The sequence below is a fragment of the Pecten maximus genome, chromosome 10, assembly GCF_902652985.1.
Source record: "Pecten maximus chromosome 10, xPecMax1.1, whole genome shotgun sequence".
Taxonomy (NCBI): domain Eukaryota; kingdom Metazoa; phylum Mollusca; class Bivalvia; order Pectinida; family Pectinidae; genus Pecten; species Pecten maximus.
Genome location: NC_047024.1, coordinates 25,256,710 through 25,283,306, shown reverse-complemented (window position 1 = coordinate 25,283,306; position 26,597 = coordinate 25,256,710). Strand labels below are relative to the sequence as shown.

Genomic DNA, 26,597 nt, shown 5'->3' with positions numbered 1-26,597 from the left:
GCTAACTCGGTTCGATAGACCTTCCTGAAACTGATTTGAAGTGCGTACGTGACTTTCATGATGTCGACATGTTCTGAAACATTGATTTTAGTGTATAATTACTCGACAGTGTCCTTTATAGGGAAAATGTATTGATTCTAAACAAGATAAGTAAAGCTGTGGTCATTATGGTTAAATCCACTTGATCTTGTCCCTGTTGATTTAACTGACCAACGCTAGTGGTCTCACTGCTGATGTCCTGTCTTTTACTTTGATTCAAATCTCGTAATTAGCTTTGGAAATGAACAAGAGGTTCAAAAGGCCTGTATTGCTCACCTAGGCATTAAAGCCAACACATTCACCCTTCTTTATAGGACATTTAATTTCCTTTTTTTAATGATAATTCCTAGTATGTTTATTTGTATTATATTCCATTTTATCATCCAGTTTTTCCTCTATGGGGCTTTTATTTTTATATCAATATGGCAGAATAAGAATTTTCATTATCTGGCGTGCCCCTCTGACCCCAGAGGAGGCCACAGTGCCACACCCTCCCTTTCCCCTATGTTGACCATCCCCAAGGATTATTCAAATATTGGGTAAAAAAAATTTCCATCTTAATTTCTGTTATTTTAGTATATACCCGTAATCTTTACATGTATAATTTATATACGATGTATGTGGTAGGAAATGGATTTTAAAGATTTAACTTCTTCAAATAATGCTCCAGACCAAATTTGACAAGTAGCATTTAAAAAGAAAATCTTGACTGACAATAGATGTTATGCCACAACATTAGCTCACTGAACTTACTTAAGTCTTAGTGAGCTCAAACTTATTGGGGATTTCTATATTTAATCTTGTAGGTCAGAATACTTAAAAATATACAAGAGGCCCATGAGTCTTAACAGAGTTTTGAAATATTTTCGCAATTTGACTCTTTTTGGTCCTGCACATAAGCCCAGGAGGTCAGTTAGGGCCAACATATGCAAACAATTAAATTATCATCCCATGCTAATAATGTTAACAAATTAAGAATGAATTACAATAGAAATCAAACGAATGATAATCAAAAATGTGATTTTCCTATATAAACTATAGTAAAGTCTACCCCCTCCCCAGGGGCAAAGGTGAGACCCCATGGCTATGAAATTCACAATTTTGGTAAAGCACCTTAAGACCCTTCAATCTATTAAAGAGTTTTGATTCTACCTTATTTTGGTCTTGAGAGGAAAATTCCTGAAATTTCATTCAACTTGACCCCTTTTGGCCTCCCCCCTTAGTCCCTTGCAGGGTGGGGACCATTTTGGTTGACCTTTGGCCATGGACGGTTTCTGCAAAATTTTATTAAAATTGGTTCAGGGGTTTCTGAAAAGAAGTCGAAAATGTAAATTGTTTATTGACGGACGATGCACGAAGGACAAAATGTAATTGGAATAGGTCATTTGAGACTTTGTCTCAGGTGACCTAATAAAATGGTTCATCATTTTTTGCTTTTAGACATTGAAAATATATAACAATTAACACTACACTTATTACTTTGTAAATTACTAAACTTTTTTTTTGTACAGGCTTAGGTTTAAGTAAACATCCCGCTCACTGAAATGTATCAACGTTATATTTCCCACATGATTTTATTATAAAATGGAGTTAATGTTACATGCGGAGATCAAAATACAAATGTCTAGTCTATTAGGCTGAATTGATTGGTGAGGGACATCGCCGATATAAAGTGCTACCAACCTCCTATAAACATGACACTCCTATCTCTTCACTTAATTACAAACGATTTTCTTTCAAGCACCTAAATTGACATTCCAAGTATCTCTCCTATGCTGTGCATCCCTCAGTACAACATATATAAAATCGGACATTGTCCATTTCCATCATATCGACTGGATGCCTTTCAGCCATCTGTCCAGAATCATTCATAACATTCTTTCATGGAAACCTTAGAATTCTTGTATTTACATACCCTACTGTTTAGCTGTCAATAACACCATTATGTCTAAATCCCCATTATGTCTAAATCCCCATTATCAAATCGTTTAGTTAGAATTAATGTTGATGAATCGTTTAGAATAGAAATTTGTCATCAGCATGCAGGTCTTGTTTCTAAACAGCTTAGGAGCATTGTCAGAATCCTTTCTCTAACGACAGTCCCAGCTGACCTAGTAACAGGCCCATTAGACCTGTATATTTGATGTTTTGTTGTTGTTTCAACGATATATCACGGCCATTAGTAACAGTCTACAATGCTTCAAAGAGATCAAATAAAAATTGAGAGAGATCTCCAAACAAACCAATATAATTAAAATCTAGATTCTCACTACGTTATCTATATGGGATGTTGTTAGATGTTCATGTAACGTAGTGAGAATCTAGATTTTAATTAGATTGCAAACAAACAAGAGTTTATGCCAGATGGCCCGTCCGCCAATGCTCTACTAATGCCAATCAAATTTTAACAGGCATATAAAAACCTGGCACATTTTTATCATCAACAACTAAACAACAAGTGCAATCAATGATTGCGAAAGCTCACTGGCGGCAGCAATCACACTATGCATTCATTTTTTATGAATGTATATGCATGTCATTTTGAAAGTGTATGTCACATAATATCGCTCCTAGACCTCTAATGGATGTATAAACCAAATAAGAAGGGTGTGGACTTACAAGCTTATCAAAACTAACCCCCAAAATCTTTAAAGTGAGTTTTTGTGTCAAAAAAAGTAAGTCCACTAAATAGTAAAATGCCAAAATGCCAATTTTTTTCTGCATGATTTGACACAGCATCACTCCTGGATCTCTAATGAATGTATAAACCAAATTAGAAGGGTGATAGGTGTATACTTTTGGACTTACAAGCTTTCCAAAAACTTTAAAGTTTTGGGGTGGGACGCCGACACCGCCGCCGCGGACGCCGGTTGACAGCATTAGCTCTCGGTTACTCGTAATCGGTGAGCTAAAAATGATAAAATTTCTGCCTAGGTAATCTTGATATCATAAACCCTCCTTCCTATTTGATTTGTCACCAGATTCCATTTGGCTAGCTGATTTAAATACTTCACAGCTGATTTTAGAGAGGATATTGCCAGCCCGAACTCTCCACAACCAATATCAATTGTATTTAAACAGCATGCGTAAAAAGCTTCTCCACATATTTTCTCCCATTTTTTTGGTTTTCTTTTTATACAACAAATAAATCAAGTGTAAATATCAAAAGACAGTGTACCATTAAAGTAATGCTGATAACAAATGGCTTGACTAAATGTGTGAAATATAAAAGTAATATCAACTGAAAAAGGCCTTCAGTATGTTAAATTATTATATTTAGTCATAAAAATATTTCAGATGAAGATATCTATTCATTATCATATATTAAGCTTTAACATCACTTGAATATTCCTGTAAACTTGTAAACCATAGCAGCGGATCTTTAGACCAGAGAACGTGTGTTCCACCATTTATGTTCAAATGGAGCTCTTTTGTGTTCTATTTATAGACACAGGTGATTTCCCAGATCATATCAGACATCGTTTTCTTTGACCTAATAATTGATTTACAATGTCTTTTACTAGCTTTCTGTTCTGAACAAAAGTTATTTATCAACAAGAATGAAGTCTTTTACTTTATCTTCAAATAAAGATGGTAAGTTATTATTTGTATACATGTGTTTAATTTCGGGTGCTCTTTGCACTGACATGTCATTTGTAGGAATAGACAAAATGTGGCGAAAACTTTTGTTCCAGTTACTTAATTTGCTGAAGAAAATTGAACACATTAAGTAGCAAAACATTTCACATGAATTATTACTTTTGAACACCATTTTGACACTCAGTCAACTCAGTCAAAGATTTATTTCCCTGAAAAAAGGTAGCCCCTACCTTTTTTCAGGGAAATAAATCTTTGACTGAGTTGACTGAGTGTCAAAATGGTGTTCAAAAGTAATAATTCATGTGAAATGTTTTGCTACTTATTAGGGCAGGCGCCCTTATTAGGTCAAATACGGTAATTGGTTTGTGAGTTATCTCCCCTTACAGCAATTTTCAATTTGCAAGCTCTTACCTGGTATGACACCGAATTGATCAGTAAGTGTAGGATTTTTCATCAAAGTAATAGCATATATATCAGTGAAATGAAGAATTTATGCACTCGCATGATTTTCAATAGAATTAGCATAATTACAGAAAGTGTAATTAGCGAAACCATAATTTAGCACATATGTTTCAAGCACAACAATCGCTAAAATAAGATTAGCGATTAAATAATATTAGCCCTAAAATGTATATTTACAGTACTCACAGCCCTGTCAAGTTCAATATATCTAATATGGTCCTGAATTATTGAAGGCCTCTACAGAGTCTCACATTTTTGTAAACCCGTATCTTCTAAAGGTTCTATACTGAAAGTATTTTTACCAGATACCTGCATCCAATTTTCTGAAATTCAAGTTTAATTTTCTTTTCTTCCACTGAAATTCACTTCTGACAAATATACCGGTGTGGTATACCTATCTTTGAAGTGATTATCCCAATAGGAAATTGTACTTGTGCCTGTATAATTCCTTTGGAAAGGAACTTTTATCATGTCACTCTCTGTTTCCTACCCAACACAACAAGAGTTAAAAGGCCAGTTCAGGTCACATGACATACAAATGTACACTGCCCTCTGGAGGGAATGGAAGTTGCTTCTTCTCTAGCCAAGGGCTCATAATATCCACTGCCACATATAACAGGGCCGCTGAGTTCTGCCCATTACTTGCAAAACTTTAAACTTTTAAGATTGTTTCAGAACTGGCCACCAATGTTTTGCCCTTAATTGTCCTTTACATTTAGAATATAACCAGTTATCTCTACCAACTGATCATATCTTGAAAATGATTCCCCAAATATTCTCCTCCTTTGTTTTTTGACAAAAAAACACGACAGTTGATAAGGCGACTGGGTACTGGGCATTGCCATTACTATTTACACTCACAGGGACTTGGCATAAATTTCCAACTTACGGTCCATATACATTATTTATATATGTATGATATATAGACAGTGGTCTGGAAATTTTTTGCTAAGTCCCTGTGATTACTCTATCAACATGTAAGTTAGATGCAATTTTGTAAGATGCCCTAAAAATGGTATGATAATTTGATCGCTAAATCCACCAAAGTGTGAGTACGAAGTTATAAGCCTTGGCTAACAATGGTAATATGATGGAGGAATAGAGAGAAGTTTAATTTCACCAATTCTATCTTGGAAACATGAATTAACAATGTATATTAATCTATTTTTCAAAACTAGAAAATGTCTGTAAGATGTAATTGCCTCAGCTGCCACTTGACACCCACAGTTTGGTGAGGATCACGTCAGCAGTTCCTGAGATTAGTTAGTTATATTGCATCAGGATGGGACGGGACGGGACTGGATGGGACAGACATGGGTAACACTATACGTCCCCCATTTCATGGCGGAGGGCTTAAAAATATTTCATATTGACCAAACATAGGTTTAATTGAGAGTTTCCACACAATGGGGCCATGGTAAAGGGAATTCATGAAACATGTCCATTTGTACTGAAAATACCAGGTATGAGGTTAAATGCTCAAATTGGTCAAATTTATTTACAAGCAAATTTAAACTGATACAGATTTATTTAAAAGATGCAAGTGAGCTACATGTATATTATTTATCTTTCCAAACAGGACCAACCAGCAATAAGAATATTACCCTCAGTAACTCCCAAAAACCAAAATGGCCACCTGTTGTCATAATTTTTTTATTCTGATAAAATTGATTAAAATTAACTATGTACAGTTATGAACTAAGGGGATCAGCTTTAGTAATATGAGAAAGATACAAAAGTGATATCAAATTTTAATAATCAAAATTTAAGATGGTCACTTGATGATGATGGTTTATACATTTGACCAAGGTTTTTGCTGTTATCATGAAAAATAGGCTAAAATGTAAACAAATATTGTTATTTTATAAGACAGCGAGAGTCTCATCAATTTCCTTGTTAGGCATTAACAAGACTTGTACGAGGGGACATATATTTTCATTTCCTGTCAAGCTGTGTCGGGAAGAGCAGTAATCTAACAGACTGTTTTCGTATGATGATTAAGAGAACATCTCGCTGTGTTATCAGCGTACATTGTCTATATTTACACACCACCAGCAACCTTAAAGCTCAATTATTCTACAAAGGAAAACGAACTTGATACAGATGACTTTAAATATTAAAAATATGAAAATTGATATTTTGATTTTCTTCTCTTTGAATGCTAGTGACTTTTTTTCCTTCAATATGATGAATAACATTTAATATTTCATTAGGACATGAGAGAAAATTCACCAATAGGAATTAACAGAGATTCCATGTCTCAGATATACGGCCCATATCGGCTCTCTGGCCCAGTAGCTCTCTTATTACCCTGATATGAGCTCAACAAGCACAATATATTCCATTCCTGTCAGACTGTAACAAAACTACATCAGTAGCAGATTCTACTTGTCTGGATAACTCAGTCAGTGGGACGAGTCTTGACATATGAGGCTAAATCCATATCATCCTGGGTGTCTGTAGATCGTTTCTCTGACAAATGTTAGGTGTATAATTTTCTTGGTTGATGAGGCATTACGTTGAGTTGCAGATTATTTTCTCAGTGATGTAATAAAGAAGTCTGGAATGAGCCTTCAAACATGGACTGATATACGTTTGTATATAAGATTGGAAAAGGAAATTAAATCGAATGTCAGAGATCGAATTCAGAAGCCATTGGCAGCCATCTTGAACTTGAAATTATCTTAACAATTATAACATTGCTATTGCACTTCTTCAGGATAATTTACAACACCAAGGTACCGTATTTGACCTAATAAGGGCGCCCGCCTTAATAAGGGCGCCCCTACCTTTTTTCAAGGAAATAAATCTTTGACTGAGTGTCAAAATGGTGTTCAAAAGTAATAATTCATGTGAAATGTTTTGCTACTTATGTGTTCAGTTTTCTTCAGCAAATTAAAGAACTGGAACACATGTTTTCGCCACATTTTGTGTATTCCTACAGGCTACAGATGACATGTCAGTGCAAAGAGCACCCAAAACTAACACACATACAAATAATGACTTACCATCTTTTTTGAAGATAAAGTAAAAGACTTCATTCTTGTTGATAAATAACTTTTGTTCAGAACAGAAAGCTAGTAAAAGACATTGTAAATCAATTATTAGGTCAAAGAAAACGATGTCTGATATGATCTGGGAAATCACCTGTTACTATAAATAGAACACAAAAGAGTTCCATTTGAACATCAATGGTGGACCACACGTTCTCTGGTCTAAAGATCAGCTGGCATGGTTTACAAGTTTACAGGAGTATTCAAGTGATGTTTAAGCTTAATATATGATAATGAATAGATATCTTCATCTGGAATATTTTTATGACTGAATATTTTACCGTTTCCACAACCTTGGGTATTCTGCTATAAGGTATAGTCTGTTTCATAAAACTTCAGAATAACTAATCTTAATAAGGGCGCCCCCACTGTCAATTACCCGCGCCCTGCGCCCTTATTAGGTCAAATACGGTATGTGGTTTCTTCAACTGAAAAGAGGCATGAAAATTTCCGTAAAATAACACATAAGAAAGAGGCCCAAGGAGCCTGTATTGTTCACCAAAATAAGTGATAATAAAAAACAAGAGGCCCAAGGACCTTAACGGTCATCTGACTCTAAATTAAAGACCCTTATACTATTGTAGTATGCATTCTCTGTAGCAGGTATAGTGGCACTGTGGGTCATGGTGGCCATCTTGAAATTTGGATCAACCCGAAAAATAACACCACTTGATCAAGACTATCTCAGGATCATTTCTGGTAAGTTAGAGCTGAATCTCACAGGTGAAATTGTGGAAGCTTTAAATAGGTGTTGTTAAGGAAGAACCATGATTGCGCAATCATGTTACAAAATGGTCGCCGTGGCTGCCATGTCGTCAAAGTTTTTACGAAGCCTAAAAATAACAACACTTTATTGTCTCTCCTTCCTTAACATCCTCACCAATTTCCAGCTACATGGCATGAGTGGAATGGAGAAAAGGTTTAAAATGTCTTTTTCAAGATGGTTACCATGGCGGCCATTTTGGATTTCTGACTGACCTGAAAAATAACAACACTTCCTCAGGACCATCCCAGCATCATGTCAGGCAAGTTTCAGCTCAATCTGACCAGTGGAACTTGAGAAGAAGTTTCAAATGTGTTTCAAAATGGCGACTGTGGTGGCCATCTTGGATTTCAGACTGACCCGAAAAATAACAACACTTGGTCAGGACCATCCCAGCATCATTTCAGACAAGTTTCAGCTCAATCCCACTGGTGGAACTTGAGAAGAAGTTTGAAATGTGAAAAGTTTACGCACGACGACGGATGCCATTAAAAGAAATTAACCTCTATTTTTCCTATATATTGGGCCCATCCGTCCTGCCCCAGGGAGACCAGCATGAGTCACCTTTTATGCAAAATTTGTTACCCTTCCCCCAAGGATGCTATAGACAAAATTTGTTTAAAATCTATTCAGTCCTTTATGACTAGTAGTGATTTCAAAGACTTACTCGTATTTTTCTTGTTAAAGGATATTTACTGTATCTATAAATACTAATGTTAAAGGATATTTACCGTATCTATAAATACAAATATTAAAGGATATTTACCGCATCTATAAATACTAGTGTTAAAGGATATTTACCATATCTATAAATACTGTTGTTAAAGGATATTTACCATATTTATAAATACAAATATTAAAGGATATTTACCGTATCTATAAATACTAGTGTTAAAGGATATTTACCGTATCTATAAATACTAGTGTTAAAGGATATTTACCGTATCTATAAATACTAGTGTTAAAGGATATTTACCGTATCTATAAATACTACTGTTAAAGGATATTTACCGTATCTATAAATACAAATATTAAAGGATATTTACCGTATTTATAAATACTAGTTAGTAGTGTTAAAGGATATTTACCGTATCTATAAATACTAGTGTTAAAGGATATTTACCGTATCTATTAATACTAGTGTTAAAGGATATTTACTGTATCTATAAATATTAGTGTTAAAGGATATTTACCGTATCTATAAACACTAATGTTAAAGGATATTTACCGTATCTATAAATACTAGTGTTAAAGGATATTTACTGTATCTATAAATACTAATGTTAAAGGATATTTACCGTATCTATAAATACAAATATTAAAGGATATTTACCGTATCTATAAATACTAATGTTAAAGGATATTTACCATATTTATAAATACTAATGTTAAAGGATATTTACCATATTTATAAATACTAATGTTAAAGGATATTTACCATATTTATAAATAGTAGTGTTGATAAACAAAATACAAACTTTCATGAAACTTTTATTGAATTATCTACCTGTACCACAGATTTGAATCCTTGATATCCATGATGTCATCGCTACACAACTGTTGGAGTGAAATCTAGAATTCCGACTTGACTTATTCGTTTACTTGGTTGATCTGATTCCTATCTCACTAACAGGACTTGGCATTTACATCAAATAAATATCATTCACAAAAACAACTGATGTTGATAATGAGAAATGTTTAGATCGTATTTTATGATTTCTGGTTTTCGGAAGAATTTTACATAAACTGGTATTGGTAATTTTGGAAGACAGTGTTGTTCCACAAAATCTAATTTGCTTTCAAATCAAATCAGTTTCTTATGAGAAATTTTATATTGTATGTATTTTTTAATTGTGAAGGAAACTTTATTCCAATTCCACACATACCAAAATCTATGGTAAATCACATTGTCAGGAATATACTGGGACAACCATGTTACCATTTAAAACTTGATTTAAATTTGTGCCAAGAATATATAGGGATAAACATTTTTTTTTTCAATTTGTGAGTATTCACAGATAAAAACTTGCTGTAAGGCATTGAAGTAAAAATAAATATTCCCTCTTTTAATCTTATCTTTCTTTTTGTGCATGTATATCAATGTTTTTTTTTATCATTTCTGGAGTCTGGCAATAGATAGAATCTGTAGGTTTTGTCAATTAGTTTTATCAAAAGTCTTTATTAAAGCATAACGGAAAAAAAATTATTTGAAAAGAAAAAAAGAATTATTTGACACAAAAATCTGTTTACTGTGATAAAAAAACTCAAATATTGCTTGCAAGAAAACATCAAACATTGGTTAAAAAAGAAATGAGAGCATTTTGTGAAGATAAATGCTTTTCCAAATGTTTCGTAATATTGTTAACGTAACAATTACATGTGAAATGTTTTGTTATGATATTTTTAACAGTTTTTCGGTATTGGCCTATTAAACATAGCGTCATACAGACAAACTAACAGATGGTACCGATTTTAACATCCCATACAAAATTGTTTTGCGAGGTAAAAAAAAAATAGGGGCCTAAAAGTGTAACCTGCATCCTAATATACACGGCAGATACAGGTACTGTATTTATTCTACGATAAGCGATAATCCCTGACTTAAAAATACAAAGAGGCAAAAGGTTTTTACTGGGCAGTGACATATAGTACTTGTTGGGATTTCTAATGAACTGCAATAACTAGGGATGGGCTTATTAGCAGGCATGGGCTTATTACAGGGTCAGTATGGTCATTCTAAATTTTGAGATATGTCATGGAAATTATCATGTATTTGAAGAGAACACAGATACATGGCCCCGGGGAAAAAACCCATAGTTTCCCCTGTGACTTATAAAAGAAAACATCACAAACACATAAAAATTCTCAGTGCAACAAAAGTTATTAATCAAGAATAAAATTAAAATCGTTATAATAAAATGAACAATTGATGAGAGCGTGTGGACACAAGAGAATGATTAAAGTGCAATTGCTGTTGGAGGCCATCAGATCCATTTTGTCACTCAAAGAAATGTTCTATACTTCGTGCACCAAGATAACATTCTCTTGTCCATTCTCATTAAGCAACTCTAATTATAGATTAGCAAAATCTGAATATTCTTCAATTTCAAGATTAAAATCATATTAATTTTGTTGAAATTGTGTTGCATGCCAAATCACATTTAGCTTGAACCACTAATTAAATAATTTTTTTCTTCTTTTGTTGAAAAAATCAATATCAAATGTTGAAATGTTATGTGTTGCTCAAAAAGAATTATATGACTTCTTTACGAGATGATTTAAATGGCATTTGTATTTCCATAGCCCACAAATTTGAAATTAAAATCTCTCTTGAACTATAAAGGAATCCACACGTGTTCAGTGTTAAATATTTGCGGTGAGAATGTCAGTTGGTGGTGTCACAATGAATTGTTTTAACTATGGAAATATTGTTTTCAGTTTTCCACAAAACTGCAATGACTACATGAGATCTTATAACAGAAAAAATAATTAAACTTGAAACCTTTCATAGAGTAATTGGAAAGTAATCATGGTATAGCGTCAAATTAAATTAACGAAACTCCAGAAAGGATTCTAATTAACCTCTGTTGTCAGAGGACAATGATACCTGCAAAACTGGAAATAAATTGTTTAGAATATTATTTAAGTGTTCGTGTCAATGTTTTTAACATCTACAACAAGAACTGTCGTCCACAGGGCCAACTCATACCCCCCCCACCCACCCTCCACCATCCCTCTGATGAAGATTTTTCAACAAAAACCTGTTTTTAGTCAACGGGTTACCACGGCAACCTAAATTTGTGGGGAAAAAACCTGCATGCATATGTACACATTATGAGTTCCTAACATTCCTGTGTATTCCAAATGAAATCGGTTGATAGCTATATATAGGAGTTGTCTGAGTTGTCTCGAGTTTTCCACAAGTATATGGGTATTGAAACCTGGAAATCATGGAAACCAAAAATTCTGTAGAGAAATATCATGCATGCACATTAACGCATGGTCCCTATCACTCCTGTGTAGTATGACTTGAAGCAGTTCACAGGTTTATGAGGAGTTGACTGGACAAAATTCCCCCTCTCCCAAAAAACAAAGTATAGTGACCTGGTTACCATGGTAACCACAAAATTACAACATGATATAGATTACGCACATCTACAATGTATAAGGGTTATTGCCATAAAGTTTCGTTGAAATTCCCTCAGTAGTTTAGGAGGTACATTGTTGTGTCTACAGACGGACAGACAGACGGACAACCTGATTCCAGTATACCCCCCCCTTTAACTTCGCTGCAGGGGGTATAATAATTTGTAATATTTGTACCATATTCTATAAAGTTTGATAAGGTATATTGGAGAAAAAAACTGCTACATCATTATAAATATTAATTAGAAGATATTGCTCCAGGAAAGTGTTGATTTACCAGGTATTGTTCTGTGGTATACAAACAGGGCCATACAAACAGTATCTACCTATTCCCAAATATGGTCTTAATCTACATACAGTGGCTGCTATAGCTCAATCATTTAATACGCCAGCCATGTCATCTCGGGTGAAGATCTGAGGTCCAGTGGTTTGACGCTCCCTACCCGTGTTGGTTCGTGTTTCTCAGGAAGCTGAGATACAGGCCGGTCTGTGCTGTCATGGTTGTGTCCTTGGGCAGGACACTTTACCCAATTACCTAATTGCATTGGATGGCATGCGACAGGTCTTTTGTATGATGTTCAGTGAGGTGGTCACTAGCTACTACAAGGAAACCCTGCTCAAAATGACTCTGGCTGTTCACAGGGAGCAAGCAAGCAAGCAAGCAAGCAAGCAAGCAAGCAAGCAATATTTCAAATACAGTCAAACATCATTATCTCCAGCTCTGATAACTTGAAGATCCTGCATAACTAACAACTCATATTCTGACCCTCAAAGAAAAGAAACCTTCACATTCACATATGAAGAATTTCATTATTCCCATGTTACATTCAGATACGTTACTAATTATTTACAGGTACATCTAATTCCTTTTTAAAGGCCATTCACTGGTTCATGCTAAACATAAACATTTTACAATCCCTGAAGCCAGCCTCGATAGAACAGGTGCCCTTGGGATGATAAATAATACTTCAATATGAGATTTAACATATGGAGTCATCAAAGTTTTCCCTTTGTTTTGTAAATTAAAAGATCACAGCTTGCTGGATGATAATTGACTTCTCTTGACATGTGTGGTATCGGGTGCAATAAAACAGATATATTATGTGCGAACAGTACACATTATCGACACCAACTGGCAAATGATGGTAGAGGGATCGTAAAAATCTAAACGATGACTTAAGAAGTTAACACATAACCGTCAAGATAGATAAAGGGAGATAAACGAGGTGAAAAAATTCACATAAAAAGGAGTAAAATAAGGCTGTTCTATCTTGTTTACTGACAGAACAGGCTGTCCTATCTTATTTACTGACAGAACTTTCAAGCAGGAACTATAAAGCATCTTCATTTTTGGCATATTTAAAAGAAAAAACTATATAATGGCTTTCTTTCTTATAACTGCAACCTCAGCACAAATCTGCCTTCTGTATGAATGGCGAAAAAGGTGAAGTACATTTTTTTAAACAAATCTAGATTACCCTTTCCCAACACATCATGAAACCAGAGGGCCTGTATCGCTCACCTGGTTTCATGAGATATGAAACAATTAAGAACTATGCTTAAGTATATTTGCCACTGGTATTGCTATGTCAATATATATCATATGCATTTTATATGGTTACATGAACATTGTTTTTATTGTAATTCTAAAAATGTCAATTTAGCCAAGTTGATCCCTTTTGGCCCCGCCCCTCAGCCCCCCGGGGGTCAGCCCCACCAATTGTACAATTTTGAATCCCTACCCCAAGGGGATGTTACCAAGCGAATATGAGCGATATATATATATATCCATTGCTTAGTTTCAGAGAAGAAGTTGTTTATATCAATTTAGACAAATTGACCCCTTCTGGCCCGCCCCTCAGCCCTCAGCCCTATCATTTGTACAATTTTGAATTCCTACCCCAAGTAGGTGCTACAAGGCAAATACGTGAGATATCCATTGCTTAGTTTCAGAGGAGAAGTTGTTTATATCAATTTAGCCAAATTGACCCTGTTTGGCCCCGCCCCTCAGCGCCCCAGGGGGTCAGTCCCACCATTTGTACAATTTTGAGTCCCCACTCAGTAGTGATGCTACCAGGCAAATATGAGCGATATCAATTGCTCGGTTTCAGAGAAGAAGTCGTTTATATCAATAGAGCCCAATTGACCACATTTGGCCCCGCCCCTCAGGCCCCTGGGGGGTCAGCCCCATCATTTGTACAATTTTGAATCCCCCACCACATAGTGATGCTACCAGGAAAATATGAGCAATATCCAATGCTCGGTTTCAGAGAAGAAGTCGTTTATATCAATATAGCCCGATTGACCTCATTTGGCCCCGCCCCAGAGGCCCCCAGGGGGTCAGCCCCATCATTTGTACAATTTTGAAACCCCATAGTGATGCTACCAAGCAAATATGAGCGATATCCATTGCTCGGTTTCAGAGAAGAAGTCGTTTATATCAAAATAGCTAAATTGACCCCTTTTGGCCCCGCCCTAGAGGCGCCCAGGGGGTCAGCCCCATCATTTGTACAATTTTGAGTCCCCTACCCATAGGGATGCTTCTGACCAAATTTGGTGAAATTCCGATCAGCAGTTATGAAGAAGAAGTCAAATAAGTCGATTGTTGACGGACGGACGACGGACGGACGGACGACGGACGCCACGGTATGGCATAAGCTCACCTTGGTCCTTCGGACCAGGTGAGCTAAAAAGTGTATTTCATATTCTATAAACAAATATAGACTACCCTTTCCCAACACATAACGAAAAAAGTTAAAAACATTTTGTATAAAGTGAAGTAAAGATTGTACATTTTGTATAAACATCACATTTCTCTTTCCCATAACACAATCTCGGTTAGTGATAAACAATAGAATTGGTCATCTCCTTATACCTTCAATTAGAGTCTGATCTAATAGAAACGCTATTTATAAGCCTCTCAGAACCAATTAACGTTAACAGGAGTGTCTGGTTCCTCTCTCTAGGGTTGTAAATATCGTTTGGTGTAAAGTGTTTAGGCCTCTGCCACTTAGAGAGCTCATCAGTGAGATCAGCCCTAACAGTAAATTTTCTGTCTTTATATTCAGTATAGTCGGCAAAGGCTGAACCCATTCATGGTATTCTCATACATGACCTTGTATATATGGGGCGCCATTTTACTGGCGCTGTTTTACAATTTATGTAATGTATTCCCATTTAGTGATAAACGAATAAGTGACATCACTTAAAACAAAAAAAGTCAAATATCACTTAGTGACTAAGTGATATCACTTAGTGACTTAGTGATATCATGTCAATGACTTAGTGATATCATGTCAGTGACTTAGTGATATCATGTCAATGACTTAGTGATATCATGTCTGTGACTTAGTGATATCATGTCAATGACTTAGTGATATCACGACAATGACTTAGTGATATCACGTCAATGACTTAGTGATATCATGTCAATGACTTAGTGATATCACGTCAATGACTTAGTGATATCACGTCAATGACTTAGTGATATCATGTCTGTGACTAAGTGATATCATGACAATGACTTAGTGATATCATGTCTGTGACTAAGTGATATCATGTCAATGACATAGTGATATCACGTCAATGACTTAGTGATATAATGTCTGTGACTTAGTGATATCATGTCAATGACTTAGTGATATCATTTCAATGACTTTGTGATATCATGTCTGTGACTAAGTGATATCATGACAATGACTTAGTGATATCATGTCAATGACTTAGTGATATCATGTCAATGACTTAGTGATATCATGTCTGTGACTTAGTGATATCATGTCTGTGACTTAGTGATATCATGTCTGTGACTTAGTGATATCATGTCAATGACTTAGTGATATAACGTCAATGACTTAGTGATATCACGTCGATGACTAAGTGATATAATGCCAATGACTTAGTGATATCATGTCAATGACTTAGTGATATCACGACAATGACTTAGTGATATCATGTCTGTGACTTAGTGATATCATGTCAATGACTTAGTGATATCACGTCAATGACTTAGTAATATCATGTCAATAACTTAGTAATATCACGTCAATGACTTAGTGATATCATGTCAATGACTTAGTGATATCATGTCATTGACTTAGTGATATCATGTCTGTGACTTAGTGATATCATGTCTGTGACTTAGTGATATCATGTCAATGACTTAGTGATATAACGTCAATGACTTAGTGATATCACGTCAATGACTAAGTGATATAATGCCAATGACTTAGTGATATCATGTCAATGACTTAGTGATATCACGACAATGACTTAGTGATATCATGTCTGTGACTTAGTGATATCATGTCAATGACTTAGTGATATCACGTCAATGACTTAGTAATATCATGTCAATAACTTAGTAATATCACGTCAATGACTTAGTGATATCATGTCAATGACTTAGTAATATCATGTCAATAACTTAGTAATATCATGCCAATGACTTAGTGATATCATGTCAATGAGTAAGTGATATCATGCAATGACTTAGTGATATCATGTCAATGACTTAGTGATATCACATCAATGACTTAGTGATATCATGTCAATGACTTAGTAATATCATGTCAATAACTTAGTAATATCATGCCAATGACTTAGTGATATCACATCAATGACTTAGTGATATCATGTCAATGACTTAGTAATATCATGTCTGTGACTTAGTGATATCATGTCAATGACTTAGTGATATCATGTCAATGACTTAGTGATATCACGTCAATGACTTAGTGATATCATGTCAATGACTTAGTAATATCATGTCAATGACTTAGTAATATCATGCCAATGACTTAGTGATATCACATCAATGACTAACTGATTTCACTTAGTTAGCTTTTGAATAAGTGATATCACTAAATGAGAATGGAAGTGACCTATGACTTAGTCTTTTTATGTTATGTCACTTAGTTGTTTATCACTAAATGGGAAATAGATAGTAAAATGGTATCCCATAGTATACAATTTGATAAAAAATCAAAGGAAATCAATTTTTTTCTACCTGAAAATTCCACTTCACTACTTACAAGAGAATGCTATTATGAAAGAAAACCATAACCATAATTTTACATTACAGCGCTGCGCGCTGAAGTGTGTACGGTCAAAGTGTAACACTAGTACGACAGGTATTGGTACTACATTACTGTGTATCGACAGTACTCTAACAAAGTCGATCGCGCTGAGTAAGCGTTGATTTGATTGGTCGAACTGAATGCACACACCTTTCTCAGCACTCGTGTGCACATGAGTAAACTTGCGAGAATGGCGGGTTATGAAAATGTTCTTCAAATGAAATATTCAGTGACAAGTTTATAAATGAAGGTCCATATATGAATTTATCCTGCAACTGCCACCGCATTGTCGGAATACACCCACCGTAGAGTATATTTTTGCTGTATACGGCAGTGACGGAAAACAGCTGTATTTTGGAATCTTAGCACGTGCGTCAGATCGACTGACCTACTTCAAAGTGAAACTACGTTTAAAAGACGAACATATATCTGTGATATTTGACACCGTTATATTTTAAGACACTCAGACTGACCATGTATTCTCTTTGTATATACTATACATACATATATGGAACGTCATCACCATCGTGCCAAGCCCCTGTGCTCCGGAACCCTGTTTTGTCTGATGTTTGACCCTTCCAAATTACATGTAAACTGAATCGCGATCGTGACCCAGATAGTTTAGCTTGTACACGAGGTGTGAAAGGAAGTGCAAATGCTATCTACCCTATACAATGGACTTTCCAACTCTCAAATCAGTGTATTGGGAAAATATTTCGCCGAACTGAAGGGTCGACCTGGTCAGCTGGTGACAAAGTTCGAATGGCTGGTTAGCTTGACGATCATCAATCAATACGTGCATAATTTTCAAAATACCCTGACTGTGTTGTCCATATTGAAAGAACATCTGCATAATAAACATTTAAATGTATAAATATTAGATATATTGTAAATTTAGCTGGTTAAACCTTGCAAGTTGCAGTTATACACATGTAGTTGTGAGCTTATGTAATGCAAATCACCTTGGTTACTTACATGTCTGACAAAGAACCCGGGAAACTATAGGTCTAGACGGTGTACACGACGCTACGCATATAACGTACTACTTCAAACATGTAAAATTCCAAGGGCCGTGTTTACACCAGAGGGAAAAGTGAAGATGAAAAAACGAGAAAAACTGTTTTAATCTACATTCAGAAGGACTCTCATATTCAGCCATCAGTGATAAGACCGGTTTGTCTAATCAGGATGTCACAAAATTATGAAGATTTTTGATGCGACTAAGTCTTTAGCGCCCATCGTCAACGGAAACCACTGAAAAGTAAAAAGGTGACTCAAGATGTTATGGAATTCATCCAATTCAAAAAGAAATGTAAGCCAAGTATTTAAGATGCTCTGGATTTCCCTGCTTCGTTCATGTCTGGATTTTTCCGACAGTGTGGATATGTATAATCACGGAAGGTATCATATAAGTTGTTCATATCAACATGGCATATATATGTGTGTAATAACCCATGTGTTCAACGAGTATCAGATCTTTATTAAATGCTTAAAACTTAAACGTAAAAGTTGCCATTGTTTTGGATAGTCATGTAATTATATATAATCGCACACGTGTGTATGCACAGCCACGGTCCTGGTACAGTACATACTCCGTGTTCGCCCCGCCCCTTTCGGCACAGAACCAATCAGGAAGGTCGATGCATTGTTTCAAGCTTATCGGTTGGCGATTCAATACAATCAACAGTTGCTGTACTACTATTGAAAATGTACCGTACACACTTCAGCGCGCAGCGCTGTAATATTGCTAAAATAACATCAAATTATTAATGAAAGTTTGATTTACAAATAGCAGGTGTTCTGGAAGGGTAAGAAGCTTCTACTTCTATGACAAATCAATGTAAAGTAAAAGCTGAGGATCAATGAAATAGGTTTTTATTTTTTATTTTTGTCTATTTTTGTCAGAGTTAAAACCATGTGCAAAATAATCAAATAGCTGAAATGTTAAAATAAAATATACAATTGTACATACAAATTATTTAATTAATTAATACAATTGTACATAAAAACTATTTAATTAATTAATACTATGGTTAACAGCCAGTCGATACAATATTAAGGCACAATGTGTGGTCAGAAATTGATTTCTGATCGTTCTATTCAAGACATGAATGGGAAACCATACAAATCTTACACATCATAGCTTGACAAACACAAGGGTTTATCGGATCAGATGGAAGAAAACGCATTTTTACCCAATCACCCTGTTAGATATGAATATTCATGTTTTGTTAGATATGAATATTCATGTTTTGTTAGATATGAATATTCATATTTTTCTATAAAGTATTTTCTTGTCATAACTGTGTGAAGTAGTCATTTTCTTGTCAGATATCTAGATATGGTTATTATATAAAACTTCTCCGAATGTTTGATTTTGACACGAATTCGACACGTTCAGATAATAACTTGATTGGTCAAAGGTCAAGGTCACTGGCTTTTGTTTTACTAGATATCAAAAATAATAGCGATGCCTGTTTTCAACATGTCTTGCTTGTACAGGGGAAAATGAATGATGTCATTATTATTTTGTATGTTGATTTAAACAGAAACCAAACCTCACAGATGATTTCACTTTGAAATGGTAATTTCAAGTACAGCAATATTTTCCAGCAAAGTTGTAAAAGATCGGTTTGCAAAATCTACATCATACGTATAAAAGTAAATGCAGTAATTTTAATGATTGTTCAAAATTTGTTTTTTTCTGACCAATTGAATTAGACAGAAAATTGTAACATTATTCATTTAATTGTCAATATATAACAACCAACTTATAATTAAGATGAAAGAACAGAAAAGAAAAAAGATCAAACAAAGCCTTAGAATCAATGAAGATTATATAATGGTAGTTGCTGACATCCTGTCTGGGATCCGACTTGTCTATCATGATAAACCTTCACAGGTAGGTCTGTTTTAGATGTTATGTCTGGGATCCGACTTGTCTATCATGATAAACCTTCACAGGTAGGTCTGTTATAGATGTTAATCTACCTAAATACTCACAGCTGTAGTATTGTCTGTAACAGATTCATTAAATATACCTACCTAATAAACAACTTAACCAGTATGCTCCCATGTAAAATGTCACGTCCACATGTAATACTATGCATGAAGTTGACAAAAAATTGTAAAAATCTCTGAAAGTCACATGACTATAATATCGACTATAATATCGTACTGTGGAAATGTTATTTCTCGAGTTCTCTCAAAGATGGGAGTTAGGATTTTAATTGACACCTGTGAACAGAAAGGCCTTGTGTTATTTATACAGCTGTTATTCACAGTCTACTGATAGCAGTGATCATTATCATTGATCAATGTTCTGCTAGAGATGCCATCACTTACTCAGACATGAAAATAACATCTACCACATTAAAATGTATAAAAAATAACACTCACTTTATTTTTCATTTCATTACCGCTAAAAAAAATCTGAACTGACATTACGATTCGTAATCTTCAAATTGTGTCGCAATATTTTCCTAATCTGAAAGATACAGGCACTTTCGAAAAACAGGAAATGACTATCACTGTGTATTAGATGATGACTGGGTGGCTGTTGTCCCTGACAACCATATCCACAGAAGATGTAAACATGACAACCGTAAAGCTATTTATAAACTTTTCTTTTTTTTTATATGGGTTTATAATAATGATTGCTGAGAAAATTGTAAGGTGATTTAGGAAAAAAATTGTTTACAATGTTATACGAAATGATGAAACCATATCACATCCACACATCAAAGCTTGAATGATGTACAGCTTCTGGCCTCTAGCATTTCTGACATTAAGCCCCAAAGAGGAAAACAAAAACAGCTGTATCGTGCTGGTTTATTTGATACTAAATTAATATGTAAAGATCTTACTCACTTGTGCGTCTGAACGAGTCAAATCTTAAACTCAGGGGAAGACTCCAGGAAATGTAGTTTGTGTTTCTCATGGTTACTATGACAAAAGACTGTCTAGTGTGTTGTTGTGGTTGTGTCCTTGGGTAGGACAGTTTCAGTGACCCTAGTTGCTCTGGATAGCATAGCAACAAGGCGTCCCGTATTTCCAAGTCAGTGGTAAAAACAAATTGGCCAAACAACAGCTATGGCCATTTAAAGATGGTCTTCCATGCGTATTATCAGATGCATGCATATGGTGAGTGTGTGTGTATGTTTGGGGAAGCTGCAATATGTCTGTATTTGTCTCCTTGTGATAGAATAGGACTGATGCCGAAATTTATAGTGCCACCATACTTAAGTACACTGCCAGTGCCACCATTCTGAAGTATACTACCAGTGTCACCATACTGAAGTATACTGCCAGTGTCACCATACTGAAGTATACTGCCAGTGCCACCATACTGAAATATACCACCAGTGACACCATACTGAAGTATACCACCAGTGACACCATACTGAAGTATACTGCCAGTGACACCATACTGAAGTATACTGCCAGTGTCACCATACTGAAGTACACTGCCAGTGTCACCATACTGAAGTACACTGCATGTGACACCATACTGAAGTATACTGCCAGTGGCACCATACTGAAGTATACTGCTAGTGTCACCATACTGAAGTATACTGCTAGTGACACCATACTGAAGTATACTGCTAGTGACACCATACTGAAGTATACTGCCAGTGGCACCATACTGAAGTATACTGCCAGTGTCACCATACTGAAGTACACTGCCAGTGTCACCATACTGAAGTATACTGCCAGTGTCACCATACTGAAGTACACTGCCAGTGTCACCATACTGAAGTACACTGCCAGTGTCACCATACTGAAGTATACTGCTAGTGTCACCATACTGAAGTATACTGCCAGTGTCACCATACTGAAGTATACTGCTAGTGACACAATACTGAAGTACACTGCCAGTCACCATACTGAAGTACACTGCCAGTGTCACCATACTGAAGTACACTGCCAGTGGCACCATACTAAAGTACACTGCCAGTGTCACCATACTGAAGTACACTGCCAGTGTCACCATACTGAAGTACACTGCCAGTGTCACCATTCTGAAGTATACTACCAGTGTCACCATACTGAAGTATACTGCCAGTGTCACCATACTGAAGTACACTGCCAGTGTCACCATACTGAAGTACACCGCCAGTGACACCATACTGAAGTATACCGCCAGTGTCACCATACTGAAGTATACTGCCAGTGTCACCATACTGAAGTATACTACCAGTGTCACCATACTGAAGTATACTGCCAGTGTCACCATACTGAAGTACACTGCCAGTGTCACCATTCTGAAGTATACTACCAGTGTCACCATACTGAAGTATACTGCCAGTGTCACCATACTGAAGTACACTGCCAGTGTCACCATACTGAAGTACACTGCCAGTGACACCATACTGAAGTATACCGCCAGTGTCACCATACTGAAGTATACTGCCAGTGTCACCATACTGAAGTATACCGCCAGTGTCACCATACTGAAGTATACCGCCAGTGACACCATAGTGAAGTACACTGCCAGTGTCACCATACTGAAGTATACCACCAGTGTCACCATACTGAAGTACACTGCCAGTGTCACCATACTGAAGTATACCACCAGTGTCACCATACTGAAGTATACCGCCAGTGGCACCATACTGAAGTATACCGCCAGTGGCACCATACTGAAGTATACTGCCAGTGACACCATACTGAAGTACACTGCCAGTGTCACCATACTGAAGTACACTGCCAGTGTCACCATACTGAAGTACACTGCCAGTGTCACCATACTGAAGTACACTGCCAGTGTCACCATACTGAAGTACACTGCCAGTGTCACCATACTGAAGTATACTGCCAGTGTCACCATACTGAAGTACACTGCCAGTGGCACCATACTGAAGTATACTGCCAGTGTCACCATACTGAAGTACACTGCCAGTGGCACCATACTGAAGTATACTGCCAGTGTCACCATACTGAAGTATACTGCCAGTGGCACCATACTGAAGTATACCGCCAGTGGCACCATACTGAAGTATACTACCAGTGACACCATACTGAAGTACACTGCCAGTGGCACCATACTGAAGTACACTGCCAGTGGCACCATACTGAAGTATACTGCCAGTGTCACCATACTGAAGTATACTGCCAGTGGCACCATACTGAAGTATACTGCCAGTGACACCATACTGAAGTATACTGCCAGTGGCACCATACTGAAGTATACTGCCAGTGACACCATACTGAAGTACACTGCCAGTGTCACCATACTGAAGTACACTGCCAGTGTCACCATACTGAAGTACACTGCCAGTGTCACCATACTGAAGTACACTGCCAGTGTCACCATACTGAAGTACACTGCCAGTGTCACCATACTGAAGTATACTGCCAGTGTCACCATACTGAAGTACACTGCCAGTGGCACCATACTGAAGTATACTGCCAGTGTCACCATACTGAAGTATACTGCCAGTGTCACCATACTGAAGTATACCACCAGTGACACCATACTGAAGTATACCACCAGTGACACCATACTGAAGTATACCACCAGTGACACCATACTGAAGTATACTGCCAAAGACATATAGAAGGACACCTCACCCGGTCACATACTGACAACAGACAAATGTGTCAGTCAACTACCACAGTCATTAAGCTCTGGTATGTTTTGGCCAGAGGAAAGGACCCAAAAGCCTTCCTAACAGGGTGAACACTCAATAAAAGGCCAAAGGTGAGATTATGTCAAGGGATATATTTAAAAGGAAGAAGAAAGATCTTAAAAAGAAAGAGAAAAGATAAGACTCAGAATTCAGTCACCTTTCACGATCATGTAATGGCAGCAGATACAATTCTAATTACTCCTTAACTGAAAGAATGTTTTTTTCAATGTAGTTTGCCACCAGCTACTGTATGAAGTAGCCACCAGCTACTACAAGGTGACTCACAGGGCAAGAAACCTAGTAAATACACTTTTCTGAATGGTACATATCTTCTCTGCTGCTATAGAGTCTTTGGAGTTGGCTAATTTACAAGATCTATTTTAACACACACATATGTAAATCACTGGTATGAATCAGAAACCTTCAGAAACAAATAAAGTCTGGGGTATTGTATTAATTAAATCAAGCTGCAAATTCTGGAATTTTTTGTCAATTATCAGATTATGCCATTTTCTTCATTCTCGCTCCGTCCACGATTTTCCTGATCCTTAATTGGCTTCAGCCTTAGATAATCACCTCAAGCTCATCCAGAGTCAGACATCAACTTCCTGTCACCTGACAATGACTTCATTATTAAGACGGAGATACATCAAATTAAAATGCCTCTGAGTACCAAATCATCATGTGATGACATTTCACGTATTATGACCGGTCAGGTGTACGTGAAAACGAAAATATTCATTTTTTCTGTGTACGTCACACACTTGGTTAAGAATGAGATGTGTCAAATTAAGATGCATCATTTCTGTATCATGTGATGACATTTTACATAATAATGACTGGTCATACAGGTTTATACTAAAACAAAAATATTCATTTTTTATTTCTGCATACGTCACACACTTGGTTACGGAAAATGAGATGTGTCAAATTAAAACACATAATTATTGAATTATAGGGTGGGAATAATTCTGATATTCCCGATGTTTATTATTTACTCTTCATTGCGTAGATGAAATATTTATATGCATTTTCTGCCATTCCAGATCCTCTGCCCACAAATAACAATAACTCAGGAAGATATGGGAGATTTACTTGTGTCTGACGACGCAGTATGCGGGGAAGCCCTCGCATCATTATTATTGGTTCATTAATTCTGTGAAGTTTCTTTTTCTAAGCTGTTACATGCTGCGCCATAATCAACAGCACACAAGGAGATATCAGGTTTGGTATAATTAGTGGCATGACATGATGATTATCACAAAAACTTCCATAAATCTCTTCATTTTTAGCTCTCTGGACGGAGTCCAGGAGAGCTTACGCAGTCATTCTCATGTTTTTGCCGGAAGTAGAATTATTCAAATTTTGTGGACAGAGGATATCAGAAACAGTGGGACTGTCAGAATGGATTTCAAGACACATGGTTTGGGTCGACACGAACTAGATTTGACAAGAAATTTGAGTTGTTGAATGTTTTCATTTTCGAGTAATCGTCAATTTACGGTGTCATTTTGGACATACTCGGTGTCACAGGGACATGCCGAACGTTATTCTGAGGACTTATGAGGCAAAATTCCTGTATCAACCCACTGTAATGTGTATATAGTAATGTGCTGCAACACACGTATCCCTGTGCCGCTGCAAAAAAAATGCTGCTATGCGTGTTAGTTTATACGCATTATGTCGTCTGCTACAGTGTCTCGCGAGGTATACGTATACGTCCCTGGCAAATCTTCTTTCACATGGGAATGGAACCCTATCTCCAGAGCTATTACTTAGTAATGAAATCTGTCCCGTTACCCAGTGTATAGCTTTAAATCACTGATAACTATTGACAAATGTGTTTTGGGTATAAAGTGTACCTTGTGTAAATATGGTAAATATAAGAAACCTGTGATAATTGAAATCAAATTTTGAGAGAGTATAGGTTTCTAATTGATTATAGTCATATACATATATATTGATGATTTGTATTATGTAGTGATAATGTACAAGCTGAAAGCATGTCGCATTGATACTACACGTATATATATTGATGACCAATTTGACCTGTGACCGTTGGTGACTTATAAATGTATATGATTTCTCTAGTCACATACATCGGAAAACAGTGACAATATTATGAGATGAAACAGAAAACAATTCTCTATAAGAGTACAAAATTTCATTTAAAACGATCAATACTCAAAGTCAGGAAAATTCATTGAAAAAGTTGAAAATACAAAGAATATAGCAAAATAAAAAAAAAATGAAAGACTAAAATTGGCACGTAACTGTATATACAAACAAGCTGGATTTCAAATCAACGTCCAGAGAGCTACGAGGCCCTGGGCCTCTTGTTTATAATAACATTAATCGGTAAGAAGATTCCTTCCCAAAAATCAAAACTGTCTGCAAGTACAAATCTAATTCCACAGATAATTACAAACAATAATAGCATCAGAGATACTAGAACTCACCACTGCCACAATAATAGAATCAGAGATTATAGTACAATGTACTCACCCTGAAACAATAATACAAGAGATTCTAGTACTTATTACTGCCACAACAAAAGAATCAAAGATATACCTGAATAATAGATACCTATACATATACCTAAACCATGGATACATCTACATATACCTGAACAATGGATACTCTGCAACTGATTTGTCAAATAACAATTTACAGCCAGACACGAGTGATGTATGAAGTGATAGGCTTTTTTAACAAGTATACGTTTCAGAATGACTAGTTAGCTACCACACCAGCTCCTAGCCTCCGAGTCTGAAGCCATACAGCAGTGTGCATCAATACAGATCACCACGCTGACTCAACATCA

At 36.1% G+C, this 26,597-nt stretch overlaps 1 protein-coding gene across 1 annotated transcript in view; it reads right to left on the bottom strand.

Moving 5' to 3' along the window:
- LOC117336881 (ER membrane protein complex subunit 10-like) overlaps window positions 1–26,597 on the bottom strand; it is a 53,648-nt gene that overhangs the window by 6,531 nt on the left and 20,520 nt on the right. The window lies entirely within an intron of this gene.